At 39.1% G+C, this 22,077-nt stretch overlaps 1 protein-coding gene across 2 annotated transcripts in view; it reads right to left on the bottom strand.

Annotated features, from left to right (window-relative positions):
* The window catches only part of Slc6a15 (solute carrier family 6 member 15), a 52,204-nt gene extending 30,336 nt beyond the window's left edge, over positions 1-21,868 (bottom strand). For both annotated transcript variants that reach the window (XM_029482159.2, XM_021174754.2), the window contains exon 1: positions 20,988-21,868. The gene's annotated coding sequence lies outside the window, so the exon portion shown is untranslated. The remainder of the gene's footprint in view (positions 1-20,987) is intronic.
* Positions 21,869-22,077: the final 209 nt, after the last annotated feature.

The raw sequence follows: 22,077 nt of genomic DNA, 5'->3' as shown, positions 1-22,077 counted from the left end.
TATACATGTATATATATGTATATATAAATATATATATGTATGTACTTCAAGCCCACCTTGTAAATTTGTCTTCAGTCATCTCCTCCAATAAATTATTACTTACAATATGTACATTAATGTGCTCGTTATTAACTGTGAAGTTATCCTATAATTATAATAAAGAAACATGCAGTGCCTACTTTTAAGGGATTTCCTATCAAATAAAGAGGAAATTGTATTTTAAGTAAATAAACAACAGAATATTTAGATATGATTTTACTGATTCGGTACAGACAATGAACTAAAACGCAATTCTTGTTCATTATTACTCTAGACTGGTGTGGGATAGTTCTTTTCTAATCTATTTAAAGTTATTTTATCATTTACATTTTTTGAAGCAGTAAATAACCAAAGTATGAACCTTGCCTGTTCAGCTTTGAAGAAAATTGTTCGTGTATTGTCACCCTTAAAGAGGCCAGCACTGTCTACATACAGATATGCTAGATGCACCTTTCTTCTGATTTTTCATGTACAAGGGATAGGAAATGTTGCGTATAGAGTCCTGTCAAACAGTGTGGTGAGATTAGGTGATCTGTCATGAACGTCATAACTCCTGCTTCTTTTTATAGACTGTCCCTTATGTTTCTATGCCTTTATTCCATTTCAGCACAACTGTAATATCCATTTCATCCAACGTCCCTGATCCAACTGTAAGTATTGTCTAACACTTAGTTGCTAACAGAAGACTTGCTATTATGGCTTACAAAACCTAAATTTTGCAAAGATCCTTTTTCAAAAAAAAAAAAATGTTTTCCAACCTCTATCTAAAACATGAACTTTAGTCTCAGAAGTAAATGTCCCCAGCCAATATCAGTTATATTTTATTGTACAATAATGTTTACTTTATTAAAAATGTATGCCAATGTAGAAAGCCTCCCTTCTCTTCATAGATAAGTCATTATGATAAATGAAATAGTATTTTATAGACACAAGAGATAATTGGTTAGATCTTGAGGAAGATGCAGAAGCACAAAGAGAAATATAGAATAGAAGTACAAATGAGAGGGGCAGGAGCCAAGTAACAAAGAGATCACATTTAGGCAGACACAAATTGCTTTGTCATCAATGTTAATGCTATTGCCAAATATTCCTTCCTGTCAGAAAAGGGAGGATTCCTGTGTCACAGCAGATGAGGAAACTGGTCTACAGGATCATGAGATCTGGCCAAATAAAAGAGAAAGCAAGGCCCCCATAATAAAAGTCATAAAGAAGCTGGGACGTTAATAGGAAATAAGATTTATAATTTGCAGAAATTAGGTACAGGCTAAAATTTAAAATAAGGTATCAAAATTGAGAAGTAAAATGAGAAGAATAAGGTAGAAATAAACGTGTAAAAATGCTGTTGTTTCTTCATGCAAGAGGCAGTACTGTTTACACAGGGCACTCGTAATTTGAAAGAAAATACTGTCCTCAACTTCTTCATCTCTTTGTGGCCTCAAATGAGCTTTCTTTTTATTATAAAGGAGTCTTATAAGGACTAATTTGCACATGCAAAGAGACATATTTAGTGTCAAACACTTAAAAATAGTTTACAAAAATAGGCCTTCAGGGGGAAGGAAATAATCATGGGAGATGGAGGGAAGTATCTAGATGAAAGAGAGAAGGAAGAAGGGGAAAAGGGTACAGGATAAGGTATTAGGGGGACAGGACATGTTAGAAGCCTAGAGGGCCAGTAAAATGAATGGAAATATGCAGGGTGGAGGAGACCCTCAGAAAGTACCAGAGACCCAGGAGGTGAGAGACTCTCAGGCCTCAGTGGGAATGACCTCAGCTGAATTGCCCAACACTGGGGAGAAGAACTCAGAGTCTACCTCCAGTACATAGACATGGCCTCAAGTAGAGGGATGGAGTTACTAATCCACAGTCAAAATTTCTGACCCAGAATTGATCCTGTCTAAAAGAACTGCAGGGACAAAAATGGAGAAGAGCCTAGCATGGCTGTCCTCTGAGAGGCCCTACCAGCAGAAGACTGAGATAGATGCAGATACTTAACCCAAGTATTGGACTGAAGTCGGGGGCTCCTATGGTTGAATTAAGAGAAGGATTAAAGAAGTTGAAGAGGAGGAAGGCCCCATAGAAAGACCAACAGTCTCAACTCACCCAGACCCAAGGGAGATCCCAGAGACTGAACCAGCAACCAGGCAGCATACGCAGGATGGTATGAGTCTCACCTTCCCCAAATCCCCTTGAACATATATAGAACTGTGTGGTTTGTCCTCAGTTGGAAAATATGCACCTAATCCTGGAGCAATCTGAGGCCTCAGGGACAGGGGAGGCCTGGTTGGTGGGGGAACACCCTCTCAGAGGCAAGGTGAAGAAGGAATGAGATGAGGAACTGTGGGAAAGGGGACCAGGAGGTGGCAGAACAACAGCTGGAATGGAAATAAATAAAATATTTTTTTTAATTTCTTTTTTAAAAAAAAGGCCTTCAGAAATTGAATCTCCTCTTCTTGTTCTTGTGAAAATACCACCATGATAAGAAGGTGTAATAAATGTCCATTTTTATGAGTATGACTATGTTCAATTAGCCTGGGCTGGAGAGATGTCTCAGCCACTAAAGGCTAGTCTCACAAACAAAAATAAGTGTATTAGCCTATAATTAACTTGTTGCACGCCCAGAATAAAAGCTCCATTTTTCAGCTGTTTTTTTTTTTTTTCCTAAATACTATGTTCTATTTCCTCATACTGGGTCACTTCAAAACCTACTGATTTCAAACACAGCAAGAGCTTTAACTGTGTGTGATTCATTGGTCCACTAACGTGAACTAGATATTCATAGACAGTTGTTGCACCAGTTATGACTTTCCATATTACTGCACAATGACCTCCAATATGGTGGATCTCTACTTCAACTAGTCAAGAGACAAACTAGCATTCAAATCACTGTATTTGTGCTAGATGTAGCCTTTTCAAAATGTTGGCTCCCATTGTCTATTGTAAACACAGACTACCAACTCTATCCTATAAAAGATTAAATCAAGAAAACATACCAGTAAACATACCCAGTCTCTGAGCCATATTTGAAAATGATGGTCATTTCACAGGTTCACATAGAAATTCACATTGATTTGATTAAGATAGATATCTAGACCTATGGAGTAGAATACAGGATCCAGGAATACATACACATAGCTATGGCCATATTATTTTTGATGAAACTACAAAAAAGCCTATTCAACACATAGTGCTAAAAAGATTAGATATCTGCCTTCAGAAGGAGTTACACACACACACACACACACACACATACACACACACACACACATGTATCAAAATCTGTAAAATCAATCTCAGTGATAAAATACCTTTATTTAAAATCTAAAGCACTGAAGCTTCTAGAAGAAAACTGGGAATGGCGTTCAAGTAACAAGCAAGGACTTCCTTAATACGACCTTAAAGCACAGGAAACAACATTTAATTAAGAAAGTGACAATTGAAGTGTGACAACTGAAGAAAAAAACTACCATGACTGTCCTTGAAAAGGATGCTCCATGTTTGTCCTGTTTGATTATCGTCCTCATTTATGATGTGAATAAGGAGACACAACATTATCAAAAAGTGGCTGGCTCCCTAAGGTCCACCAAAAGTATCATGGGCAGAACATAAGTGCTTCTGTAGCCATGGCTGCTGTTATCTGACTCGCAGAGGTTCTCTCATTCTTTGCCCTTTCCACCTCATTGCCAAGCACCCTGTTGTGTCTACGAGGCTAATATTGTGCCTGTATCTTTTTGTTGTTGTTCATTTGCTTCTTTGCCAGCATCACTTTCCACAATCTGCAAATAAGAACTCTAAATGACACAGCACTTTTAAAGATCAAATTATTTTATCTTTCTCTTAATTTATATATAATACCCACTTGTAAAACATGTTGAGAGCTTCACGATTTAAATTTATATTCAAATTTTCCCATCACTACATTTTTGAATTGAGTTAATTTTCCTCACATACAATTTGCCAGTATAAAATTCCTTTAAAACACTTAAATTTTGACCTAAAATTTTTTAAACCAATAAATATTTATAACACAACTACGTTATATTTTCTTTGTGTTACAGAATGTCTTACATTGTTTGGGACTCTGTCTTTCCTCATATGTGTTGAAATTAGCTTGTCAAGGTCTACCAAAAAAGAAGAACCTGTGAGAGTGGCCAGCTAGTGCATGTACTCTCAACTAAGCCTCATTAGCTGATTAGCTGAGTTTGTTATCAAAGACCCACGTGGGAAAAGAAGACAACCAACTCTTGCTAGTTGTCCTCTCACCTACCCATGTAACCAGTGATGTGCGTGCACACACACACACACACACACACACACACATACATACATACATACATATAGAGAAACAGAGAGAAAGAAATAGAGAGACAAGTGAAACAGAGAGAGTGAACTTAAAAATAAAAATTTTAAACATAACCACTTAACTAAAACCAAATTTACTGCTATTTTAAACAGTATCACATCAATTACATAAATTCGTTTGGTAACAATGACAACAGAAAGTTTGGATTTTCCAGTTCATCAACTTGACCTATCATTACATGTACAAGTCTACTCATCAATTTTTTCCAGACAGTATTTTATAAAATACCTTGATAAACATATGCAAGTTACTTCCCATTTTTAAAGCAAGTATTTTTTGTATTTAAGATAACACTAGAGCAAGCCTGTGAAAATTGTTTTTAAGACTTGGCTCTAGTATTTTTTTAATATATGTTAATTGAAAGTGAACTGCAACAATTTTATGTCTCCATTTCTTTCCTCCAACCTCTCCCATGCCTGTCCCCTCTCAGGTTAATAGAATAGCTTCTTTCTGTCTGATTGATAATTGTGAGTTTGTTGGGGGGGGGGGGGGTTGTGCATGAGCTCATGCAAATATAAATATAGCCTTCTGAATTCATTTTTCTTTGTTGTGTCTATGGCTCCAAGGCTGACCTCTGTGTTTGATAACCATTAAGGGGGTTCACTCCTGGGAGAGACTGGATTCTCCTCGTAGGAACCTGTAGTTCCTTGTCTACAGGTGGAAGCCCACAAAATCTACTCACTTCTATGTAAGCATGCCCATGGATATCTTCCTTGTTCCAGTCCTGTTTATGTAGCTATTTCTAGGAAAGAATGTTTCAGACGAGACTGCTCAGTATTCTGGCTCTTATAATATCTTTGCCCCCTTTTCTGTGATGTCCTCTGAACCACAGATACAGGAACCAGGATCTAGATCTATCACTTGCGACTGAGCTCTCCAAAAACTGCTTAGCTGTACATTGTTTCCAGGCACAAGAAACCTCCTATCAAATGGTTAATCAGGATTGATCAAGTCATTCTCAAACCAATATAGACATCTATGTTACCATTGGTTTCCTCTTAGAGATTGAGTGTGGGCCTCCATTGCTGAAGATAACACACACATAGGAAACAGGTCGCAGATGACTTGAGCTGTACATCACTTGAAACCCTTTTTCCTGGGGCTCGAGTTCCCACAGTATCAGAAACACTATGCTTTCCTGACTTAAAGGGAGGTGGCTGACAGTCCTACCCAGCTGTGGTACCTAGAAAGTGCAACAAGCAAAGATGAAAGTGTGATACTTACACGTTCACATACCTGAATGCAGTCTAGTTGGACTTAAGGCTTCTCAACAGAAGGGAAATCATGCTGGGTACTAGCCAGCTTTCTGGGGCTAGTAAGGCCATCAACTGTAGAGGAGAGTCTAGTATGTCCACGTTGCTAGAACAGAGTAATTCCTTATTCCATTCTAAATTACATCCTTACACTCACAGATAAATGTGGGTGCCACATCTATCTAAGAAGCTTCTCCTCAGAGCAAACTGTGATCATAATCACACAAACACACACAAGTGAATGTTTTACTACAGATATTTTTAAGACTGTAAGTCTGTAATGCTTGTCTTATATTTTGTTTATATCTATAAACTTTTATAGTTTTAATGCTTTTATAAAAAGTTTTTTTGTCATGATTTTCACTTATTTTCTGAAAGAAAATGTGTAGAATCAGTTTTGTTTCTTTTTATGTGTTTGGCAGCATTCAACAATAAAGCCATCTGCAACTGAATTTCTTTTCAGAAAATATATATTAATTTAGAAATTCGATTCATCTCGCTGATACACAGCTACTTAAATTACTTCTCTGTTACCTTGGTTTTAGAAAGCCATCTTTTGCAAGAATTTTGTCCATTTCACCAACTTTACTGGTATAAAGTAACTGTTGATATCCCATACGCTTTTTAAAAAGCAACTATCCTTTTCTTTCATCTTTTTCATGAATTTGATATTAGATCTTCTCTATGTTTTTCTTCCTCCTCCCCCTCCTCCTCCTACTTCACAGGCCACACAAATATTTTTTTAAAAAACTTTACTGATTCACATCATGTACTCCCAGTTCTGTTCATCTCCTAGTCTTCTCGTATTCACCCTTCTCTCTTGCAACATTGACCCCAAAATACAACACAACACACACACACATCCAAGGCACAGAAAGACATCTCAGCGTGTAAGAAGTAGTGTGTCACAGTGTGTCTCACAGTATATCCCTCTGTCCACACATTGTCCCTAGCAAAGGTTCATTGCAGTGAGCCATTGGTCTGGTTAGTGGTCCCTGGCTTTTCTGACACTATCAATATTGGATCCTCACTAGGTCTTCTCCTAGTTATCCTGTGGTTGCCCTGTATCATGGAGGTCCTGCAGCTTTGGATGAGTATGATTGGCCCTTTCACACATCCCAGTCATCTGCAGATAGTATAGATTTTGAAGTGAGACAACCCAGAGCCCTTGATTTGGGCCTGCTAAGGTAGTTAGCATGCCAGCTTTCCCTTAGCACTGCTAGGCTAGCCAATGCAGTCATCAATGATAAAGACATGGTCTGCTCTCCTGCTCTCATACCCTCTGGGATGGCTCACTGGGACCCATGCCTCAAGAGCCAGCTCTATTGTGTTGCCCAGGCAATTTGCAAATACATTCTAAGTTGCATCCTTTTTCCCACAGAAAAGTGTGGGTACCATACATCATCAAAACAGCATCCTAGGCATAAAACAGCTTTAACCACCACGCCAGTTATAAAGCTATGATAAACAAAGGACTGCTAGCTACTCTGTCCCTGACAGATACAGGAACAATACCAATAACAAGATGTCTGCCCATTGCCAGTGAGTTACACTTGAATTTTCATTGAAGACTTACATCAAAACTTTCATCATTTTTGCCCCATATTTCAAGAGTTTTCAGCTCTAAACTATTACAACTTCTCTAATATATTTTTTCTTTCTTCTTTCTTTCTTTCTTTCTTTCTTTCTTTCTTTCTTTCTTTCTTTCTTCCTTCCTTCCTTCCTTCCTTCCTTCCTTCCTTCCTTCCTTTCTTTCTTTCCTTTACTTTCCTTTTTTCCTGTGCAGTTCTGCATGTCTTATAGCTCATTTTTCAGACCAGGCTCTCCTCAAACTCGAAAAATATGTTTTAATTACTATGTGTAATGAAAATATGCAGAGACATTGCAGACAGAGAGACATGTTTATCTTATAGATATATCAAGGATAGCTCCTACAGGCTTCACTGCACTGAACTAATTACAATTTGATAAGGTGCACTGATTTATAAACTGATAAATCCAACACAAGAGATGATTCCGACAGGCCAGCTAGAACTGGCTAAGCTTTGGCATTGGCAAAAGCTTTATGCTCAAAATGCACTAAAACACCCATGAATCTAATTAGGAGATTTTAAAATTAACATTAAATTTTTTTCTGGCTAAATTTTTCTTTACATAGATAGTAATCTGATTATTGGATTTGAAATTCATCCTAGATTAAATTATGTATATTTTCTACTTTTAACACATAGTATGTAAAGTATAAACTACCAGAATAAAAGAAAACTGTTAAGCCTTATTATAGTGCTTAGGATAAAAATGGCAGACTTTGCTGTTTGCTCTAATATTTCAAAATGATTGCAAAAGGAAACAAATGAAAATTTTATGATACTGAAATAATGATGTTGACAAATAATAAAATATTTTATCTATATAGAATTCAACCTAAAAATTTCTTTTGTAAATTATACTGCACTATATTTATAACTGTTGCATTAAGTGAAAAGATAATCAAGTGGCATATTAAAAGTTGAGAGGAGACACCCAGGATCATAGGATCAGAGGTAAAGAGGACACAACATCTGCCCCAACACCTGAAGTAACTGGGACCAGCAGGACCCAGGCACTCAGGAACTCCACCCTACCAGGGGTTCTTCCAGTCTGGGTTGGTGCCCTGAGCAGACATTGGGCATGAACCCTATAGCCAGTCCCACAATACCTGGAAGAAGCTCTACTCCCAGATATTCTAACAGACCCAGGATCACAGTATGAGCTTGGTCATACCAGGATCTCAAGGTCCCAGAGGCAGTTTGAATTACAAGAACTCTGACACACCCAAGATCTCAGTATCACAGAATCACAGGATCACAGAAACAGCTGAACTCTGAGGAGTTCTGACACCACCAGGATCACAGGAAGGAGAGGTTCCAGTCATATAGCAAGGGCAGGTAGTACTAGAGATAATCAGATGGTGGGAGGCAAGCATAAGAACATAGACAATAGAAACCAAGGTTACTTGGCATCATCAGAACCCAATTCTCCTACCATAGCAAGTTCTGGATACAAACCATCACACCGGTAAAGCAAGACTCAGATCTAAAATCACTTCTCATGGTGACGATAGAGGACATTAAGGACATAAATATCTCCCTTAAAGAAATACAGAACACAGGTAAACAGCTAGAAGTCTCTAAAGAGGAAACACAAAAATCGCTTAAAGAATTACAGGAAAACACAATCAAACAGGTGAAGGAAATGAACAAAACCAAGCAAGATCTAAAAATGGAAACAGAAACAATAAAGAAATCACAGCGAGAGAAAACCCTGGAGTTAGAAAACCTAGGAAAGAGATCAGGAATCATAGATACAAGCATCACCAACAGAATACAAGAAATAGAAGAGATAATCTCAGGTACAGAAGATACCATAGAAATATTAACACAACAGTCCAAAAAAAAAAAAAAAAAGGGAAAAACAAAAAGCTTCTAACCCAAAACATTCAGGAAATCCAGGACACAATGAGATAATAGGTATAGGTAGGTATAGGTATAGAAGAAAGCTAAGATACCCATTTTAAAGAGCCAGTAAATATCTTCAACAAAATTATAGAAGAAAACTTCCCTAACCTAAAGAAAGAGATGCCCATGAACATTCAAGAAGCCTACAGAATTCCAAATAGACTGGGCCAGAAAAGAAATTCCTCCCATTACATAATCAAAACACCAAATGCACTAAACAAAGAAAGAATATTAAAAGCAGTAAGGGACAAAGGTCAAGTAACATATAAAAGCAGACCTATCAGAAATACACCAGACTTTTCACCAGAGACCATGAAAGCTAGATGATCCTGGGCAGATGTTGGACAGACCCTAAGAACACAAATCGCAACCCAGGCTACTATATCTAGCAAAACTCTCAATTGCCATAGATGGAGAAAACAAGATATTCCATGACAATACCAAATTTACACAATATCTTTCCACAAATCCAGCCCTACAAAGGATAATTGATGGAAAACACCAACATAAGGAAGGAAACTACACCCTAGAAAAGAAGCAAGAAAGTTATCTTTCAACAAACCCAAAAGAAGATAGCCACACAAACATAATTCTACCTCCAACAACAAAAATAACAGGAAATAGTAATCACTTTTCCTTAATATCTCTTAACATCAATGGACTCAATTTTCCAATAAAAAGACATAGACTAAGAGACTGGATATGTAAACAGGACTCAGTATTTTGCTGCATACCAGAAACATACCTCAGTGACAAAAGCAGAAACTACCTCAGAGTAAAAGGTTAGAAAATAATTTTCCAAGCAAATGGTCCCAAGAAATAAACTGGAGTAGCCATTCTAATATCGAATAAAATCAACTGTCAATCAAATATTGTCAAAAAAGATAAGGTAGGACACTTCATAGAAAAAAAACCTACCAAGATGAACTCTCAATTCTGAATATCTATGCTCCAAATGCAAGGGCACCACATTCATAAAAGAAACTTTAGTAAAGCTCAAAGCACACAACAAATCCCACACAATAGTAGTGGGAGACTTCAACACCTCACTCTCAGCAATGGACAGATTATGGAAACAGAAACTAAAGAGAGACACAGTGAAACGAACAGAAGTTATGAACCAAACGGATCTAACAAGTATTTATAGAACATTTTATCCTAAAGCAAAAGAATATACCTTCTCAGCACTTCACACTACCTTCTCCAAAATTGACCATACACATGGAAGCTGAACAACACTCTACTCAATGATAACTTGGTCAAGGAAGAAATAAAGAAAGAAATTAAAGGCTTGCTAGAATTTAGTAAAAATCAAGACATACCATACCACCGGGCGGTGGTGGCGCATGCCTTTAATCCCAGCACTTGGGAGGCAGAGGCAGGCAGATTTCTGAATTCAAGGCCAGCCTGGTTTACAAAGTGAGTTTCAGGACAGCCAGGGCTATACAGAGAAACCCTGTCTTGAAAACCAAACCAAACCAAACAAAAAAACAAAACAAAAAAAACAAAAAAGAGACATATCATACCAAAATCTATGAGACACAATGAAAGCTGTGGTTAGAGAAAAACTCATAGCTCTAAGTATCTCCAAGAAACTGGAGATAGCTTACACTAGCAGCTTACCAGTACACCTAGAAGCTCTAGAACACGCACACACACACACACACACAAAAACAAATACACCCAAGAGGAGTAGACAGCAGGAAATAATCAAGCCCAGGGCTGAAATCAACCAAATAGAAACAAAAAGAACTATACGAAGAATCAACAAAACCAGGAGCTGGTTCTTTGAGAAAATCAACAAAATAGGTGAACCCTTAGCCAGATTAACCAGAGGGCACAGGGACAGTATCCAAATTAATAATATCAGAAATGAAAAGGGAGTCATAACAATAAAATATGTCTTAAAATAATTATTCTGCCTGTTAAATATTAATAGCTGAAAATAACAAAAAAGTTAAGAGTAAATATATTTTACAAATGACAATCCAAAAATCATAATCTATATTAATTTATTAATTATAGACTCTGACATACTCTATCAGAATAACTCAATATTAAAAGTCATTAACACCAAATACAGGTGAGATTGTAAAGAAATGACCATATTATGTATTATGGGTAACAACATAAAATGATACATTTGATATGAACAAAACTATGCGATTATTTCTAAACCTAACACTACACTTCTTAGCGTGATCACTGTCTGCATTCAGTTGTATATACTAGAGAAATAAAAACTTACAAGTCTTAGGTAAAATGTTAATAGCAATCATTCACCCAAAGCAGAAATCGCACATGTATGCCTAGTGAGTGAATACTTAAACAACTAAGTTCACACCATAAAATAGTACTCAGAATTACAAGGGTAAGTGCTATTTCTGCCTAAAACAATTTGAATAAATATCAGGAAAATGATGCTAAACGTAGAAGTCAGCACATCACTAAGAGGCCATTGGGCGGGGCTTACACTAGAGTTGGGTTTGAACAATTGTATAAAGGTTAGAAGAGAATCGTGGAGGAGGAAATATTAAACTGAATGGAAAATGAAGAACAGGATATAGGAGGGGGCAGGAAAGGGATAAATAACATGAAAGACCCTTCAAAAAGGAAATATGGAGACCTACTACAATAAAAGCTTCACATATATAAATAAAAATATTTAGAATGGGGTTACTCAACACAGAGTCACAGTGAAGTACTAAACACCAGAAGCTGTCAAACAGAAAATGTGGTACATTTACACAATGGAATGCAACTCAGCTATTAAAAACCACAACTTCACGAATTTTCCAGGCAAATGGATGGAACTAGAAAATATCATCCTGAGTGAGGTAACCCAGACCTCAAAGGACATGCATGGTATGTATTTGCTGACAAGTGGATATTAGCCCAAAAGCTCAGAATACCCATGATACAACTCACAGACCATACGAAGCTTAACAAGAAGGAAGGCCAAAGCATTGGTGCTTCAATCCCACTTAAAAGGGGAAGCAAAACAATCATCAGGGGGTAGAGGGAGGGAACGACCTTGGTGGATAGGGAAGGGTTAGGGAAAAAGGAGGGGCAGGATCAGATATAAAAAGGAACAGGAGAGAAATCAAGAGGGCCAGGAGAATGAATAGAAATATGTACCAGTAGGGGTGGGGGTGTAGGAAGGAACTGGGGAAAACCACTAGAAAGTCCCAGATGCCAGGGATGCAAGAGACTTCCAGGACCCAGTGGTGATGTCATTAGCCAAAACACCCAACACAGAAGAGATAGAATCTGAAGAGACCATCCCCAGTAGAAAGACATGGCCCCCAGTTTAGGGAAGGGGCCACCCACCCATCTCAAACTGTTTAATCCTGAACTGTTCTGTCGAAAGGAAACACAGGGCCAAAATAAAAAAACAAACAAACAAAACAGCCCTGTGTTGGGATCCATCCCATCCGCAGACACCTAACCCCAACACTATTGCTGATGCCAAGAACTGTTTGCAGAAAGGAGCCTGGTATGGCTGTCCTCTGGGAGGCTCTGCCACCACCTGACTAAGACAGATGCAGATACTCACAGCCAACCATCAGACTGAGTTCTGGAGACCCCAATGGAAGAGTTAGGGGAAGAACTTAAGGAGCTGAAGAAGATTGCAACTCCATAGGAATAACAACACTATCAAATAATCAGACCCCTTAGAGCTCCCAGGGATTAAACTACCAACCAAAGTGTATATATGAGTGGGTCCATGGCTCCAGATACATCTGTATCAGAGGATTGCTTTAACTGGCATCAATGGGAAGGGAACACTTCATCCTCTGAAGGCTTGTTGCCCCAGAGAAGGGGGATGCTAGAGTGGTGAGACAAGAGTGGAGCACCCTCCAAGAGGAAGAGGTGATGGGGGAATGGAATGAAGGGCTTGCTGAGGAGAGCCCAGGAAGGGGAACAACATTTTTAATGTAAATAAACAATAGAAAAATATGGCTCTCGTAATTGATCATTTCCTTGCAGTTGTTAACCAGTGAGTATCCATAGACCATCCTCCAACACTACAAGCTATTATTGTTGCTCTTGATTACCATCCAGAACTTGCCAATTAAATCCTACTGTAGAAAGGAACAAATACTAGAACATGGCAAAATTGGTTTGGTATACACCTTAAAGCTTTATCCCTACTGGTCAGCTACCATGTTGCTATAATAAGTACTATTTACACTACTAAAGAAGAACATAATCCTTAGTTATGCCCACCTGTGAACCCTACTGGCTATAGTAACAACAACCCTGCCAAGAAATGTCCAGGGGTGCAATAGGGGCATGAATCTCATGACAGCAAACAACTGCTTTCTGGTTGGATTTACGTTTCACTTCTGAAGAAGAAACCCATATCCAACACCATTATCAAGCCAAAAATCTATGGATAGATAGCACATTGGCCCCAGAGGGGAACCTACTTGTATTACACTGCTAACAGGGCATGATATTAAACTGACTCCTAGTGACTCATCATTTATACAGCCCTCATGTGAGAAGCTTCTATTTATAGGAGAGACAGAGACAGAGAGAGAAAGAGAGAGAGAGAGAGAGAGAGAGAAGAACATACACTGTATGGTGCCCCCCAAGACTCATGGATCTTTATAGAGGAATGTCTTAGTCAGAGTTTGTATTTGTGCACAAACATCATGACCAAGAAGCAAGTTGGGGAGGAAAGGGTTTATTCAGCTTACACTTCTATACTGCTATTCCTCACCAAAGGAAGTCAGGACTGGAATTCAAGCAGGTCAGGAAGCCGGAGCTGATGCTGAGGTCATGGAGGGATGTTACTTAGTGGTTTGCTACACCTGACTTGCTCAGCTTGCTTTCTTATAGAACTCAAGACTACCAGCCCACGGATGGCACCACCCACAATGGGCCCTCCGCCCTTGATCACTGATTGAGAAAATGCCCCACAGCTGGATCTCATGGAGGCATTTCCTCAACTGAAGCTCCCTTCTCTGTGATAACTCCAGCTTGTGTCAAGTTGCCACACAAAAGCAGCCAGTACAAAGAGGGTTGAGAAAAGTATGAATCAGAGGCAATGGATGGCTGCAAGAAAACATTGTCTTCTGGAAACAGGTGATCAAGAAGCCAAGAAATGTGAGATACCATGGAGGGGTGGGAGGGGGACTCTTACCAGCATAGATGAGGGAGAAGAATTCCTAGTCAATGGCATAAACCTGTTCCTGAAGAAGATCACAGAAGACATTTAGAAACTAAGGAAAGACATACCCAAACTAATATAAGAAGCACACAATTCACCAAATAGCCAACACTAGAAAAGAAAATGCTGCCAGGTAGTAGTGGCACATGCCTTTAATCCCAGCACTTGGGAGGCAGAGGCAGGTGGATTTCTGAGTTTGAGTCCAGCCTGGTCTACAGAGTGATTTACAGGACAGCCAGGGATATATAGAGAAACCCTGTCTCGAAAAACAAACAAAAAACCAAAGAAACAAAATGATGTGGTATGTTATAGTTAAAACATTAGGTATACATAACAAAGAAAATTTATTGAAAACTAAAAAAAAATTTCAAAGTTCAAGCCATATATAAAGGAAAACACATCAGAATAGCTGATATTTCTTTGAAAAGTTTGAAAGTCAGAAAAACCTGGAGTAATGCTTTGGACTTATATACCCAGCAAAACTACATACACGTCATGCTTGAAAAAAAGAAAAGTAAAAAAAAAGAAAAATTCTAAGTACCCTGCAAAAGTGTATATTCGACAAACCAAACATAAAGAATACACAGGAAGCAATATGATAGGTTAAAGAGAGGAATTAACATAGCAGAAAGACTGTGGAAAGAAATGTAAACATAAAGTAGAACTGAGAATACAAACAATACAAAAAATATAAACAATTACAAATAAAAAGTTTGAATGGAGGGTAATACAAAAAAAAAATCCTAAATCAATGGAACAGAACCGTCTATCCTGAAAAATATGTGCATGGATACGATATGCCCAGAGAACTTTTGATAAAATATGAAGGTAATGCCAATGGGAAAACTACAGCTATTTTAATAAATTAATCCGGAAACAACTCAATATACTTAGTCAAAACTACAACTCTAAATGAACCAAGCCTAAAATAATACATAAAAACTAACTCAACATGTTTTATAGCCTTGAATATAAAATATATAACCAGGGGAAAATATCTTTCAGATCTAGAGATAAGAGAAGAGATCTCAGATGTGACATCAAAAGCAAAGACACCAGAACAAAAAAAAAAAAAAAAAAAAAAAAAAAAAGCTATGTTTCAAGATATAAATCATTTTCCATCACAAAAAGACCTGTTAAGATGATAAAAAAATAAACAATAAAATCATCAAGAGCAACAATAGCCTGTGTGACACTCACCCCAAAGGACACACCTACAACACAATCCCTGCACCTAAAGCTCGGGGCATATTGGAGGAGAGAGGGCAGAAAGGTTATATGAGTCGGAATATGAGGAAAATGTGCTGTTAGATTGCATCTCCTAGAAATGAAGGGGAAACAAGATCATTATAGTCAATATAGATGCCTAAACCATACCAGAACAATGACACATGGACGCAGAGAGGGGATATCTCAAGAGGGTCTCACCTTTAATCAAAGAAGTACATGCAACTAATGGCTTGGAGAGAGGGAAAATTAGCCTCTCCCAGGGATACTCCCCATCGTTGGTTATACAATGCAAAATGGTGAGTCCGGAAATGATATACACACAGCCCACAGTAAATGAACTCAGTGAACTGTATTTATATTTGTATGTATTCATATAAAGCAATAGTAATCAAAAAGATGACATCAATCTGGGGAACGAAGACAGAATATAGGAAAGGTTGGGCAAGAGGGATTAAGGACAGGGAAGGGAAAAGTGATGTAATTATATTATTAACTAATTAAGAAAAGATAGTAAATAAGCTGAAGATTAAGAGAAAAGGTACTGACCTTTTAACTCAGTGGCAAAACACTTGCCTAGGAAGAGCAAAGAACTAAATTTGGTCCCCACTGGCAAAAATGTTTGAAGATCACACAGTAAAAATAGTCTACTACTTCAGGTAAATAAAAGGTCCTTCAGCTCACTCATTAGAAATACAAAGTACAAAGTGGGCGAAAAACCTACTGGATCATTCCACTGAATGTTACGTGGAGTGCAAACACATGAGCTAAAATTCAATGTTCACCTCAAATAGGGAAACAAAGCCACAATGCGACTACATACCAGTCAGAAAGGCGAAATTCTTTCAAAATCAAAAGTGGATCATGCATTTATGCTTGGTGAGAAGGTAGACTATGGCCAGTACTCCAGAAAACAGTTGGGCACCTTCTTTTAAGGAAACTTTTTAAATTCAGCATGCAATTGCTATATAACTTAGTAATTATGTTCTTAAGCACCTGCTCCAGATAAATTAAAAGGTATGATCCATAAAGACCTGAGCAGGAATCTCCCTAGCAACTTTGCTCACAATAGCCCCAGACTGGAAATAAGCCAGATGTCATCCTGTGAGGGAATGCTTAAACTCCAGTGCTCCCAAGCCATGGAGCAACCTACTGATACACATAAACAATGAAGTAGAATGAAGACAATTATGTGTGTGTAGAAAGGCGATGTTTACTGCATGGTTCTATTACCCAACATTCTTGAAATGGAATGAAGTGGCTTTAGTCAAGAAAAGAAGGCCCAGGATTTTTTGTGTGAAGGGAGGGTTCTATAACATGATTACAGCAAGATCAATATTTTGAAATGATTTTATAGTCTAATTTTTTAAGAGAAGTAAACAATGTTAAGAAAGTTTTGTTGTTGTTGCTTCTGCTGCTGCTGCTGCTGCTGCTGCTGCTGCTGCTTTAACTCATAAACACATTCTGTCATTCTAAAACAACTGCATATGATACAATAAGTGTCTCAAAATTCAAATCTTATCTGCATGAATGTTTTTGTTTGTGTGTTTGTTTTTATGTCACTATAAACCTGATTAAATTCAAGGATTCAACCACATCTACTCTAAATGAAACTGTGAGGGTGATAGGTAATAAATGATAACTAAAATTTCTTCCTATACAATTTTATAAAAAATAAAAATAAAATAGGTCTTGTGGACTTTTCTCCCAATTACTTTACAATTTCTACTTTTGTCTGCTTGTCTTTTGTTTAGCTCCTGTTTGGGTCATCATGTTGGTGATTTTGTGGATGTAGCTTCTGACATTACCAGCAGAAGCTGTTGCAGAGCCAACTCCCTAATCCTCTGGCTCTTATGATTTTTCTATTCCTTCTTCCTCAAGGTTCTTTAAGCCTGGGCTATAGGAATGTCTTATAGATATTGTCATTGAGACTGGGCTGAGGGTGGAGCAGAAGAAGCTGTCTTATGCAGGGAAGATCTCACTAATTGGTTATCTAATACCAAATGATGAATCCCCAAAACATACACACGTAACATTGTACAGGCTGATAAGTATGTATGTATGTATGTATGTATGTATATAACAGCAATCAATTAAAAATAATAACAAGGCCATGAATTTGAAAGAGAACAAAGACATCTGTATGGGAGATTTTGGAAGAAGGGAAAGGAAGGGGAAATGGTGCAATTTGAATATGAGGAAAAATTATTAAAAGAGTAAATTCTTTGCAAATTTGGAAACAACAGTAACAAGGCTAAATAATTTGTGACTTTTGTATTTCTTTAAGTTGATTGTTTGGACTGATTCCTGAATACTATTCTTCCCGGAGTCCCTCCTTACATCTTTCATTTTCCAATTATTTCTTCTCTAACCTGTTTCTTTTCACACAACTCTTTAATTCTAGATCTGCATTTCCTTTGCTTTTGGTGTTAAAAATCAACACTTTTGTTCTTAACATAGTAGAATTATTTTAATAACTATACAATAGTCCTCGTGGTTATAGACATATGTTGTATCTGATCGTTTACATTAGAAAATTCCAATAAATCATTTTGCATATCTTGCACTTGTCAACCTATAGAATAAATTCCCTGGAAGGGTAACTGATTGATCAAAGCTAACTTTATAATTCTGATAAACATTACCAAGGAGTTCTTTATAAAACTTTCTCAGTTTCCACAACAACTCGAGACAGACATGTATGATTGTATCTTCTTATGCTCTCTGAGTCAGCTTTGTGATCGTTTCCAGTCTGATGCATGAGAAAGCTTCCAGGGTGAACATTCTACTCAGAGATAACATTCAGTCATACTCAGAGGGCAGATTTCTGCATTGATATAAAATACGATAACCTGGTCATCAAGGCTAAAGTAGCTCTCTCCTATGTTAATTAATACTGTTCATTAAAAGCTATCCTGCAACCCTATTGTAAAGGTTGCTAATTTTCACACACACAAAAAAAATGATAGCTACTGATCACAACTCACATTTCAGCATAAAATGCTTAGCAGGAATTACTAAATACCAGCAAAGCAGTAATATTAATAACAAATTAAGACTAAATCAAAAAAATTCTGGCTGTGAAAATACCCATAACTTTCATGCATCAGACTATGCCAAAGGATTTTTTCAACAGTTCCATCTGCTCAGAAATCACTTAAAGCCAAGTCTGCATATTAATATATCATCATACCCAATCCTGAAATGTTTAGTGGTAAAAAATTAACATAATCACTAAAAGTTGTGTGATGAAGAAGTGAAAGGGAAAGCCAGGAGGTTTTAATAACCACGGAAGTCTCCTTCAGCTTTGCTACCCTAAGGAAATGATGTTTTTAAACTGGCTTCATAATAACGCCAGTGTTTAGAGAGGCATCCATGTAGCTCCTATTTATATATTTTTTGAAGACAGGGAAACACTTTTTTAACATGCACGTGCTAATACTGGGTACGTGTATGGCTATAACCATAAAGCTCAAGTTGTTGTATCTATTTGACTTATTTTTAGATGTTTCAATAATTTATAGAAAGCCATCCCGTCTTTATTTTGGTATCTCCAAAGAGCTAAAATCATCTAGCTTTAAAAACTCCCTATTTATTGTTAATTAGATGACAAAACACTCCTCTTCCAGAAACATATACGAAGACCTTTAAAATACCATTAAAAATCTCAACGTGGGTTAGTATATATTGGAATTATACAGTGATTCTTAAAACAACCAGGTAATGTGCAATAATATATCCTTTAATATTAAACACAGCGACACTAACTTTCTTTCAAACTTTGTTAATGTATGTCTTCTAGCAACACAAACGGAACGGACATCAAGTTTCACTTGGAGAAAAGTAGTTGGTAGGTTTAATTTTAAACTTGGTAGGGTAATATAAAGTCATCTGAGTGTGTGGGAGAGAAATACACATACTGTAAATGAACAAACAAGAAACTTCATTCCTTCAAGTATTTATAAAGTGCCTAAAAAAAACCTCCAGGGTAGTACCAGCTGGAAAAGATGTAATTATGTCTGTATTTAAAAAATGAGGCACTCGGGGGTTGAAGCTTGTTGGGACTGCTCTGGTCCTGACTTTTTCAGAAAGCTACTGAGCACTGGCAGTCATAAAATATCTTTTAGAGAGAAGACGAAAAGGGGCCCAAATGCAGTACCCAAAGGAAAGCCTTCATTCCTCTCATTTTTCTCAGCTCTGCATGGAAGAACTCAGACCTAGGAAAGGGTATACCTTTAAGGTCTGAGGAGACTAGGAGGGTGAACCAGAGGCAATGGCTGCAGTCTTATTTGCATAAGCACCCAAACACCTACAACGTCACCACGCTGGCCTCCAGGCCCCGCCCAGTCTTACTCTAGCCTTTCTCAAGCAGGGTGGAGAATGAAAAGGGAAAGATCGCTGCCAGAATGCGACTGTTTCTTAGTTATGCTAATGAGCACATTCTTTGACATTTCTCGGCTGAAGGGAAAAGAACGCCCACCCTTGGAGACTTTAAAAGCGGGTGGGTCTCCCTTTGCACCCCAAGTACACCTCTAAGATTCTGATTCATTCCTCGACTAGAAGTTAAAAGTGCAGCGCTTTCGTTTCAGTGTGCTATATTCTATTTCTGCGCTATCACACCCAGACCAGCCAAGCGGATCAACTACGTAGAAGGCAGAAGGATGCCTAGTCCCTCTCCATTCGCTCCTTAAGATCTCTGTGCCACCATCCATTCCTCCTCCTTCTCTGTCACCCATTTCTTTTCCAGGAGGTGCAGAGAAGCCTCAAACTGCGCTTTCTCCAGCAGCCAAGTGCCGAGAGTACACCTAAAGGTCGGTTTTCGGACAGTCCATTTCATAGGATGTCTCAAGCGGGAGAGAATCAAATCCGGGTCACGTGAATACACTGCCTTGATAGTCTGTGTTGCTGTTGCAAATGATTCACAAGCCCTCAAGAAGGAGGCTGGCTGTCCTCCAGCCTCACCGCCCACTCGTAGGAATATTGTATCCCAATTTTTCCCCGGGAGCGCATCTCTGCCCTGAAAGCAACTTTCCTCTCGGACTTGCTCTGTTGAACCCCGCCCTTCAACCCCCAACTTGATTTGGAAGCCAGCCGGTCTCCACCGATGCACTAGGCAGTTTCCACCTAGGTTACGAAGGATGGCGGCACGTTTCGAACCACGTGCTTCTCCCCACAAGTGCCGCCTCGGACCCCCACCACCAGAACCCCAGTTTGCACAGGTGCAGGACGCAGAGCCAGAGGATAGCCCCCAGAAACCAGCGTTACCCTTCCACGTTTCCCACCGCCGTTCCTCCTCCCATACCAGGATCCAGCCTGAGTCTGGAGCTCCATCCAAGCATCTTTCTTGGCGCCCGACTCCTCCTGGGTGGCTGAATGGAGAGCCCCACCCTACCCCAGGCGGTGCTCCAGGAGCAGTAAGAGACATTAATTACCTCTGGTGCTTCTTGAGCTAGCACCTCTTACAGCTTCCAGGTTCCTAGGTCGAAAAAGGGTCGGATCCAGCTGATGGTGCGGGAGGCCGCAGAGGAGCTGTCTGGAGAACAGAAACAGCTTGCCAAGGGCAGGCTTGGTTTCGGGAGTCGCTGTCCTGCAAGCTGGCACGGAGAAACTCGTGAGCGCCTGTGTCTGCCAGGGATATTGCACGGGATGCTAGCGTGTGGTTCCTGGGGCGCCTGTGAATGTATGTATGTATGTGTGCGTGCGTGTTATGTGAATGTGTGTATGTGCATGCCTGTGTGTGTGCGTGTGTGTGTATGTGTATGTGTGTATGTGCTTGTGTGTGTGTGAGTGTATGTGTGTGTGTGTGTGTGTGTGTGTATGAGTGAGGGTGTGACGGAGGCTCCCACGTGCCCAACCAGCTAGTGCTGCGTCCCCCGACAGGCTGCGGGGGAGAGGGGGTGGCTGCGGGCGGGGACAAGGCGCCAAGGATCGAGCCAGGTCTGCAGGCTGAAAGCCGCCTCTCCGCCCCATCACCCATGACGCAGAGTCCACTGCGGCTGCCCGCTGCGTCCTCCCAGCGCACAGAGCTAGGCCGGCGGCGGGATATTGGGTGGATCTGGGGAAGCCCCACGTAGAGCCAACAAAACAAGTTGGACAACCCCTCCTCAACACCTCCGCCATTCTAACGTCTGTCTTCTAACCCACTCAGCTAAAAGGCAAGGCTAACAACTGCAATGGTCCTGTTCTGCCACTTTGCTGGAATCTGTAAGAAGTCTAGCCAGAGGTAAAGGATTCTTGGCTTTCTGCTTCTCCAGCCCCCCATACCATCTATTTACATATTTTGTGAAAGAAAAGCATTGGATCTTTGCTTCTCAGCTGAGTCCCGACAGCCTCAAGGATCCCAGGGAGGTTGTGTAAAGTGGTATTAGGGAACTAATCCTCACTTTAGGTCTGTGCCTATGTAGCAGATTCTCCTTCAAAGGATCTCTACCAGCTAAAGACTGACTTACCTCTTCCAACAGTTAAAGCATGCTTTCAACTAAGCCACGTGGAGAACCCTTAAAATATGCATGGACGAACACA

Source organism: Mus caroli, unplaced genomic scaffold, assembly GCF_978045245.1.
Source record: "Mus caroli unplaced genomic scaffold, Mus_caroli_1 scaffold_9, whole genome shotgun sequence".
Classification (NCBI taxonomy): Eukaryota; Metazoa; Chordata; class Mammalia; order Rodentia; family Muridae; genus Mus; species Mus caroli.
This window is presented reverse-complemented; position numbering and strand designations above follow the sequence as displayed.